The sequence below is a fragment of the Grampus griseus genome (assembly GCF_964374135.1).
Source record: "Grampus griseus genome assembly, chromosome: 2".
NCBI classification, from domain to species: domain Eukaryota; kingdom Metazoa; phylum Chordata; class Mammalia; order Artiodactyla; family Delphinidae; genus Grampus; species Grampus griseus.
The window spans coordinates 19860739-19869483 of NC_139018.1; the positions used below are offsets into that span (position 1 = coordinate 19860739).

Here is an 8745-nt window from a genome sequence, read left to right on the forward strand (position 1 = left end):
AAGCCCCCCTACTATTATTGTATTACTGTTGACTTCCCCTTTTATGGTTCTTAGCATTTGCCTTATGTATTGAGGTGCTCCTATGTTGGGTGCATAAATATTTACAATTTTTATATCTTCTTAGAATGATCCCTTGATCATTATATAGTGTCCTCTTTGTCTCTTATAATAGTCTTTATTTAAAGTCTATTTTGTCTGGTATGAGTATTGCTACTCCAGCTTTCTTTTGATTTCCATTTGCAAGGAATACCTTTTTCCATCTCCTCACTTTCAGTCTGTATGTGTCGCTAAGTCTGAAGTGGGTCACTTGTAGACAGCATATATACAGGTCTTGTTTTTGTATCCATTCAGCCAGTCTATGTCTTTTGGTTGGAGTAATTACCTTAAATTACATTTAAGGTAATTATTGATATGTATGTTCCTATTACCATTTTCTTAATTGTTTTGGGTTTGTTATTGTAGGTCTTTTCTTTTTCTTGTGTTTCCTGCCTAGAGAAGTTCCTTCAATATTTGTTTTGAAGCTGGTTTGGTGGTGCTGAATTCTCTGAGCTTTTGCTTGTCTGTAAAGTTTTAATTTCTCCATCGAACTGAATGAGATCCTAGCTGGGTAGAGTAATCTTTATTGTAGGTTTTTCCCTTTCATCACTTTAAATATGTCCTGCCATTCCCTTCTGGCTTGCAGAGTTTCTGCTGAAAGATCAGCTGCTAACCTTATGGGGATTCCCTTGTATGTTATTTGTTGCTTTCCCTCACTGCTTTTAATCTTTGTTCTTTGCATTTAATTTTTTTTTTTTTTTTTTTTTTTTTTGCAGTACACGGGCCTCTCACTGTTGTGGCCTCTCCCATCGTGGGGCACAGGCTCCGGACACGCAGGCTCAGTGGCCATGGCTCACGGGCCTAGCCACTCTGCAGCATGTGGGATCTTCCCACCGGGGCACGAACCCGTATCCCCTGCATCGGCAGGCGGATTCTCAACCACTGCGCCACCAGGGAAGCCCTGTATTTAATTTTTGATAGTTTGATTAAGATGTGTCTTGGTGTGTTTCTCCTTGGTTTTATCCTGTATGGGGACTCTCTGTACTTCTTGGACCTGATTGACTATTTCCTTTCCCATATTAGGGAAGTTTTCAACTATAATCTCTTCAAATATATTCTTAGTCCCTTTTTTTTCCTCTCTTCTTCTTCTGAGACCCCTATAATTTGAATGTTCATACATTTAATATTGTCCGAGAGGTCTCTGAGACTGCCCTCAATTCTTTTCATTCTTTATTCTGCTCTGTGGTAGTTATTACCACTATTTATCTTCCAGGTCACTTATTCATTCTTCTATCTCAGTTAGTCTGCTACTAATTCCTTCTAGAGAATCTTTAGTTTCATTTATTGCATTGTTCATCATTGTTTGTTTGCTCTTTAGTCCTTCTAGGTCCTTGTTAATTGTTTGTTGTATTTTCTCCATTTTATTTCCAAGTTTTTGGATCATCTTTACTATCATTACTCTGAATTCTTTTTCAGGTAGACTGCCTATTTCCTCTTCATTTGTTTGTTCTGGTGAGTTTTTACTTTGCTCCTTCATCTTTTGTGTATTTCTCTGTCTTCTCATTTTGCTTAACTTATTGTGTTTGCAGTCTCCTTTTCGCAGGCTTCTGGTTCGTAGTTCCCATTGTTTTTATTGTCTGCCCCCAGTTGGTAAGGTTGGTTCAGTGGGTTGTGTAAGCTTCCTGGTGGAAGGTATTGGTGCCTGTGTTCTTGTGGATGAGGCTGGATCTTGTCTTTCTGGTGTGCAGGACCATATCTCGTAGTTTGTTTAATGGTGTCTGTAAACTTATTATGATTTTAGGTAGCTTCTCTGCTAATGGGTGGGTTTGTGTTCATGTTTTGCAATTTTTTTGTCATGGGTTGTTCAGCACTGGACCTTGCTGTTCATTGAGTGGAGCTGGGTCTTAACGTTGAAATGGAGATCTCTGTGAGAGTTCTCATCAATTGATATTATCTGGGGCCAGGAGGTCTCTGGTGGTCCAATGTCTTGAACTCAGCTCTCCCACTCAGAGGCTCAGGCCTGACACCCGGCTGGAGAACCAACACTCTGTCAGCTGAAAATTGTGCTCCTGCTATTTTGCTGGCTGGTCCTTTTCTGTCCTTTTTCCTGTCTTCTTTATCTCCATGACCTTCTGGGCAAGGGGGAGAGCAACACTACTTAAGTGTGAGGAGCTCCAAGGTGCTGGCTCTGCTAGCCATGCTGCTGCTCGTTGTCATTATTCTTGATCTGGTACAGGGGCCATCAACCCATGGCCTGGGACTTAAGAAAATCACCTTTTGTCCTCTCAAATTTAATAGGCACAATTTAACATGTATTTTCTATCTCATTTTTCCCAGTGAAGTCATAATCAAATTTTCATAGTAAATAGAGCAACACACATAGATTAAACATTACCTTCTACCTTGTCTTCATATAAATAGATGAGCAACAACCTAATACTGTCTTCCTCAATTAACATCCCCTTTTCCTGTTATTGAAGCATCATTTAATTGTGCATACAATGCCATAAATATATCTTAGAAAATACAGACCTTCAAGAATAGTAAAAAAAAAAAAATCTTAACATCCTTGTATCTATCCATCCATCTATATGTATATATCACCACAATTGCCCACATTTCCTATTTCAAGTATGAGGATTGGTCATAAGTTACTATGTTGAAAATATTTTCATGTCCTTTAAGATATATCAGAATTAAAAGTTTCTCTCCCTCAATTATTTATAAGTATTTTTAAATGAATAAATAAATGAATACATGATTTAAAATTCAGAAGAATATTACTTGTTAGATTTCAAGCTCCATGGGATAAGAAACATTTCTCTCATGCATTGAATAGCACAATGACATCACTTGATAGGATTTCTGGTATAAATAAAGTAAGGAATTAACTAGGTTTAGCATTTTTAATCTACCTACTATTCAGTATGTCTATAAATTAATGAGACTACATTTAAAAAACAAGTAGAAAATTATGCTTCTAAATATACAGTAGTAAAATCCCCAATACCTAATATAATTCCCTAAAAGAAATATTGACATATAATAAATGCTTAACAAATGAGAAATAGTTTGTTGAATCTAACTATTTCCTCCTCTGTTTACACATTTATCTCACTGATAACATTTTTTCCAAAATATTTTATCACTTCTCTTTGGAATTATTTTTAGAGTTATATTATTTATTTAATTATGTGACTACTTACAGAACACTAGTATAGTTTACTACCAATGGATAGCTATCCATCTGTCTACCACTATCTAGCTAGTTAGCTATATATAAACCTATCTAGCTATCTATAAATCTATCATCTACTACCAATGGATATCTATCCATCTGTCTACCACTATCTAGCTAGCTAGCTAGCTATAAATCTATCTATAAATCTAGCTATCTATAAATCTATCATCTATCTATGCATCTATGTCTATAATGTTATGAGAAATGCTTATCCGGAAATTTATTTTTTGTGTCTATTATTTAGTATTGTGTCATAATGGTATATATTACATGAATTGCCCCCATTTCAGATTGGAATAATAGCATCAGTTGAGATACATTTGTATGGCAGGGTAAATATAAATAACAGAAAAGAGAAGTATGAACAGAAACATTTAAACCTACATATGCATATATATATATATATATATATATATATATACAATGTTGCTTATCATTCTGTACTTCACAAAATTGTTTCTGATGTCTCACATAGATAATTAAGCCAATAGAATATATCATGTTTTATATATAGACACATTAAACATTCAAAATAAATATTTCATTATATAAATTAAAAAAATAATGTTACTACATCAGGAAGTATTTAATTGATAGATATCTAAAATTATTGGAGAGTTTTGGGTATTTAAGAGGAAAAACTATTAGGACTTTAAATACTAATGACTACTTGTTTCAACACCAGAACAATATTTAATATTCTATTTACCTTTCTAAATTAGAGAAGAGTGACAGAGAAAAATACAGTGATATTTACAAATCCTTTAAAAAAGGTCATGTTTACTGAGATTTGTTAGTTATATTTTTGTGATTTATTACAGCAATATAGACTTGAAAAAATTCAAAATCTGAAGCTTCTTTAGGATCACAGTAAGTACCCCCTTTCCTGATCATCATCTAACTTTGCCCCTCATTAATATCAAATGGATTGAAGTTCACTTTTATTTTTCACCAGAAGATTTTATTCATCAAAAGTTGATTATTTTGTAACTGTTTTATCTTTATAATAGAAAATTAAATTTATCTCTGTACTCAAAAGAAAAAGAAAGAGAATTTGATTCAAAGGATCCTAATTTTCAATAATTTTACCTATTGAATGTAATCATTGAAAAGGTCATTAAATCAAAAGTAATCATTGAAAAGGTAACTAAACTCAATGTCCATTTAAAGCAAAGTCACATGGCCTGTTTCGAATACAGTGCCCACTTCGGCTACAAGGACCTTGAATAAAAATCTTTATGCCTGAGAGAGAAGTCTGAGGAAAATTAACCATGGGCTAATCCATTGAACAACATGATTTCAAGGATAAATTGCATCAGTTAACTGAGAATCCAATAAATCATATTTGCTGGAATCAGATTATATATTGGATGGACTCATATACAGATTCACTATTTATATAAAAACTAGAAACAAAAAATATTGGTAAACTTAGTTTACACTGCTGATGTGACATCATATAGAAGTTAATAGTAATTTTCCAGCAAGGAACAAGTGAGTATGGTCTCTGTTCTACCTTTGTGAAATATGTTCCTGGGTGAGCCACTCTTTGTCATTCTTTCCTTAGTGTGTTTTAATGACTTTAGCCTCTCTTAAAATTTACAATTAGCATAATGATTTCTTTACTAGTTCTTCTCGCTACTGTTTACATATCCTTATTAAATAAAGTTTCCCTTTTTTTACAGCTGTTTTTAACCAAAACTTTTATCATTAGAATTTTGTTTCACCTAGAGGTAACAAATTTTCTCTGAAAGCAGTTCTACATGCTCTCTCTTTCTCTGACTTCTGTAATCTGTTGAGATTACCTGCTATGAATCTGTGACTATTTCTCAATGTTCTTTTTGCTCTGTCATTGAATTCATTTTCTTTCAATTTTGGGCATCTGCAATTTTTTTGTTCACTTGTTTCATAGCCTGTACTATTAATTCTAGGTACAATGGGTAGAGTTATTTATTTCATTTTTGAAGATTAATTATTTTGACAGAAATAACACACTTTACAGTATAGTTAGACTGGATAAAACCAAAATATTTATTTCAATAATTTAACAAATATAAATGGCATGATTTTTACTCATTCAGTCTTCATAGCAAGCCTGTGAGATATATGCAATTATTATCCTTTTTTTTTTCTCAGATGAGATAACTGAAGCTCAGAGAGCTTGCATGAATTGCTCAAGATAACACAGCTAGAAAGTAGAAGAACTGAGATTTGATCCCAGGAATGTAAAATTCATGCTCTTAAGCACTATGCAATGCATGCCCTCTCAGTTAAATAAATAACTCATCTTAAGGAGAAACTTCATAGAGCAAATTTACCATTCATAAATACTTGTTAATGATGTTACAGCACTATTTTATCAGAAATATTTGCCATCAACAATATAAGTGGAAATTATTCCTTTGTTATTGTGTGTTCAATGACATAAATAATAAAAATATAATAATAATAATATATAACAAACTTAGAGGCTAAAACAACACACATTTATTTTTTCATGTTCTCCATGGGTCAAAGTGCAGGCACATTTTTTTTTTTTAACATCTTTATTGGGGTATAATTGCTTTACAATGGTGTGTTAGATTCTGCCTGATAACAAATTGAATCAGTTATACATATACATATGTTCCCAAATCTCTTCCCTCTTGCATCTCCCTCCCTCCCACCCTCCCTGCAGTCACAAAGCACCGAGCCGATATCCCTGTGCCATGCGGCTGCTTCCCACTAGCTATCTACCTTACGTTTGTTAGTGTGTATATGTCCATGACTCTCTCTCGCCCTGTCACAGCTCACCCTTCCCCCTCCCCATATCCTCAAGTCCGTTCTCCAGTAGGTCTGTGTCTTTATTCCTGTCTTACCCCTAGGTTCTTCATGACATTTTTTTTTTCTTCTTAAATTCCATATATATGTGTTAGCATATGGTATTTGTCTTTTTCTTTCTGACTTACTTCACTCTGTATGACAGACTCTAGGTCTATCCACCTTATTACAAATAGCTCAATTTTATTTCTTTTTATGGCTGAGTAATATTCCATTGTATGTATGTCCCACATCTTCTTTATCCATTCATCCGATGATGGAGTGCAGGCACAATTTATCTGGCTCCTCTGCTCAGGGTCTCACAAAGCTGCAATCAATGTGTTAGCTGGGCTATGTGCTCATCTAGATGCTAAAATTGAGAACTGCTTTGTAGTTCTCTCAGGCTGCTGGCAAAATCCAACCTCTTGCAATTATTGAACTGAGGTCTCCACATTTTTGCTAACTGCCATGTCCTCTATGCTACCCTCCATTCCTTGCCATGTGACCCTTTCAATAGGAAGTTTACAACATGTATGTTTGCTTCATAAAATAATCATGGGGGTGATTTCCCATCACCTTTGCTGTATAAAATAACCTAATCAAAAGTGTGACATTCTTTTGCCTTTGCCATATTCTATTGGTTAGAATCAACTCACTGGTCCCACCTTGTAGTCAAGAAAAGATTTCACAAATTCCTGGGTACCAGAAGGTGGGAAAACATTGTGGCATTCCACTGCCTGCTACAATCATTATGACCATTTTAAATACTGATACCAAATAATTCTATACCTTGGTTTGAATTAAGATGAAGAATTTGGGGGATAGTAACCCCCTTTCATGATACCTTTTCAATCTGAGTGACCAGCTGCAAACTTTTTAACATTCTTTGGAGAGGCCAACATCATAACTTTTGTATATTAGTGTATATCATTGGTACAGGATTGATCAGATTTCCTCAGTCTTACAGCCCTAATTTTCAAGTACCCACTCATCAATTTATCCAATGAGGAGAACATTTTCTCCTGAAGCGCTGTTCCTCTGTCAGTCTTCCAAGTGACAGAGCTAAAGGGAATAGCAATTACAGTTACTTCATAGCATACTGGAAACAAGAAATTGTAAGCAGAATATATTTCAACTTTGATTGCTTTATTGATGGTTGCTCAGTGATCGACCTACACACAATTGATCTGGGCAACCCCACAGTACTCAGTCTATGCATTTAATTGAGATTTTAGTGAATAAAACCTAATGTATTGAGCATGATTTAAGGGGAAAAAAAAGGATCCTTCTTGAACCTGTCCCCTATTAAATTTGAACGGTTCATGATGCTACTTAAGTTACTTTTCATGCCAATCACTTTTAACTATGCCTCTACACATAGGGCTATGATAGCTTCAGATTTAAATTCCAGCTGTATATTTTTTTTCTATTTATAACAGCTTAAGAAACTCTTACAAGTCTAGGATTAAGAGAGTTTGAAAGTAGCTATTGAGATACTACAATTAAAAATTAGGTAAAAAAAATATTTTCTGTGTGGAAAGACACACATGGCAAAATAACAAGAAACTATATATATTAAATAAATTATATTTCTTTGACAAGGAAATGAGTACAGGTACATAAGAATATGGAATTCAGGGCAGTTAAAAAATATGAATATGATTCTTTGTTGCATCTTTTGCAAGGATGAAGACTGTTCTCAGGATTAAGACTGTCCACATTCCAGATGATGTCTACATCACTCTGAAGGGATGCACAATTCCAGAGGCATCTTGTGGAAGGACTTCAATCACATCAATGTAGAACTCAGTCTCCTTGGAAAGAAAAAGAAGAGGCTCCAGGCTACAAAGTGTGGGGAAATAGAAAGCAACTCGTTTCCATCTGTACTATCTGTAGTCATGTACAGAACATGACCAAGGGTGTCGGTCTATTCTAAGACGAGGTCTGTGCATGCCAATTTCACCATCAATGTCGTTCTTCAGGAGAATGGGTATCTTGCTGAAATCCAAAATTTCTTTGGCAAAGAATACATCTACTGGACTTGGATGAAGCAGGAGCTGCTTGTTCGGTATCTCATGCCCAAAAAGATGAGTTGATTTTTTTTTTTTTTAGGATGAGTTAATTCTTGAAGGAAACAACACTGAACTTCTATTAAATTTAACTGCTTTGATTCAGCAAACCCCAACAGTTAAAAGAAAAGATATCAGATAAATTTTGGATGGTATCTACATTGCTGAAAATGGAACAATTCAGCAGGGTTATAAATAAAATCTAAGTTTTCCAGCTACAGAAACAGCAAGATGCCAGATAATTCCTCAGACTTATTTGTAATATTTTAAAGATGCAAGAAAAGCCATGTATTGAAAAAAAATACTAATGTGTTTATGCTATAATCATACATTTAATGCTTAATATATTATTAAACACAGCCTGAGGCAAAAGTTCTGCTCTAAAGATTAGAAAGGCCATTTCAGGGAGCAAAAATATCCAGTGACTAAGCTGGCTTTGTGCAATTACATGTTCAATCATCAGTTGGCATAACATTTTATTTATTTATTTACTTATTTTTAACATCTTTATTGGAGTATAATTGCTTTACAATGGTGTGTTAGTTTCTGCTTTATAACAAAGTGAATCAGTTATACATACACATATGTTACCATATCTCT

General features: G+C 34.3%; 1 pseudogene across 1 annotated transcript; it reads left to right on the forward strand.

The window, feature by feature from the left end:
* The first annotated feature begins 7762 nt into the window (after window positions 1-7762).
* Window positions 7763-8344, forward strand: LOC309819201 (large ribosomal subunit protein uL6-like; annotated as a pseudogene). The gene has a single exon. The product of its transcript is annotated as a large ribosomal subunit protein uL6-like (transcript).
* The last annotated feature ends 401 nt before the right edge of the window (window positions 8345-8745 follow it).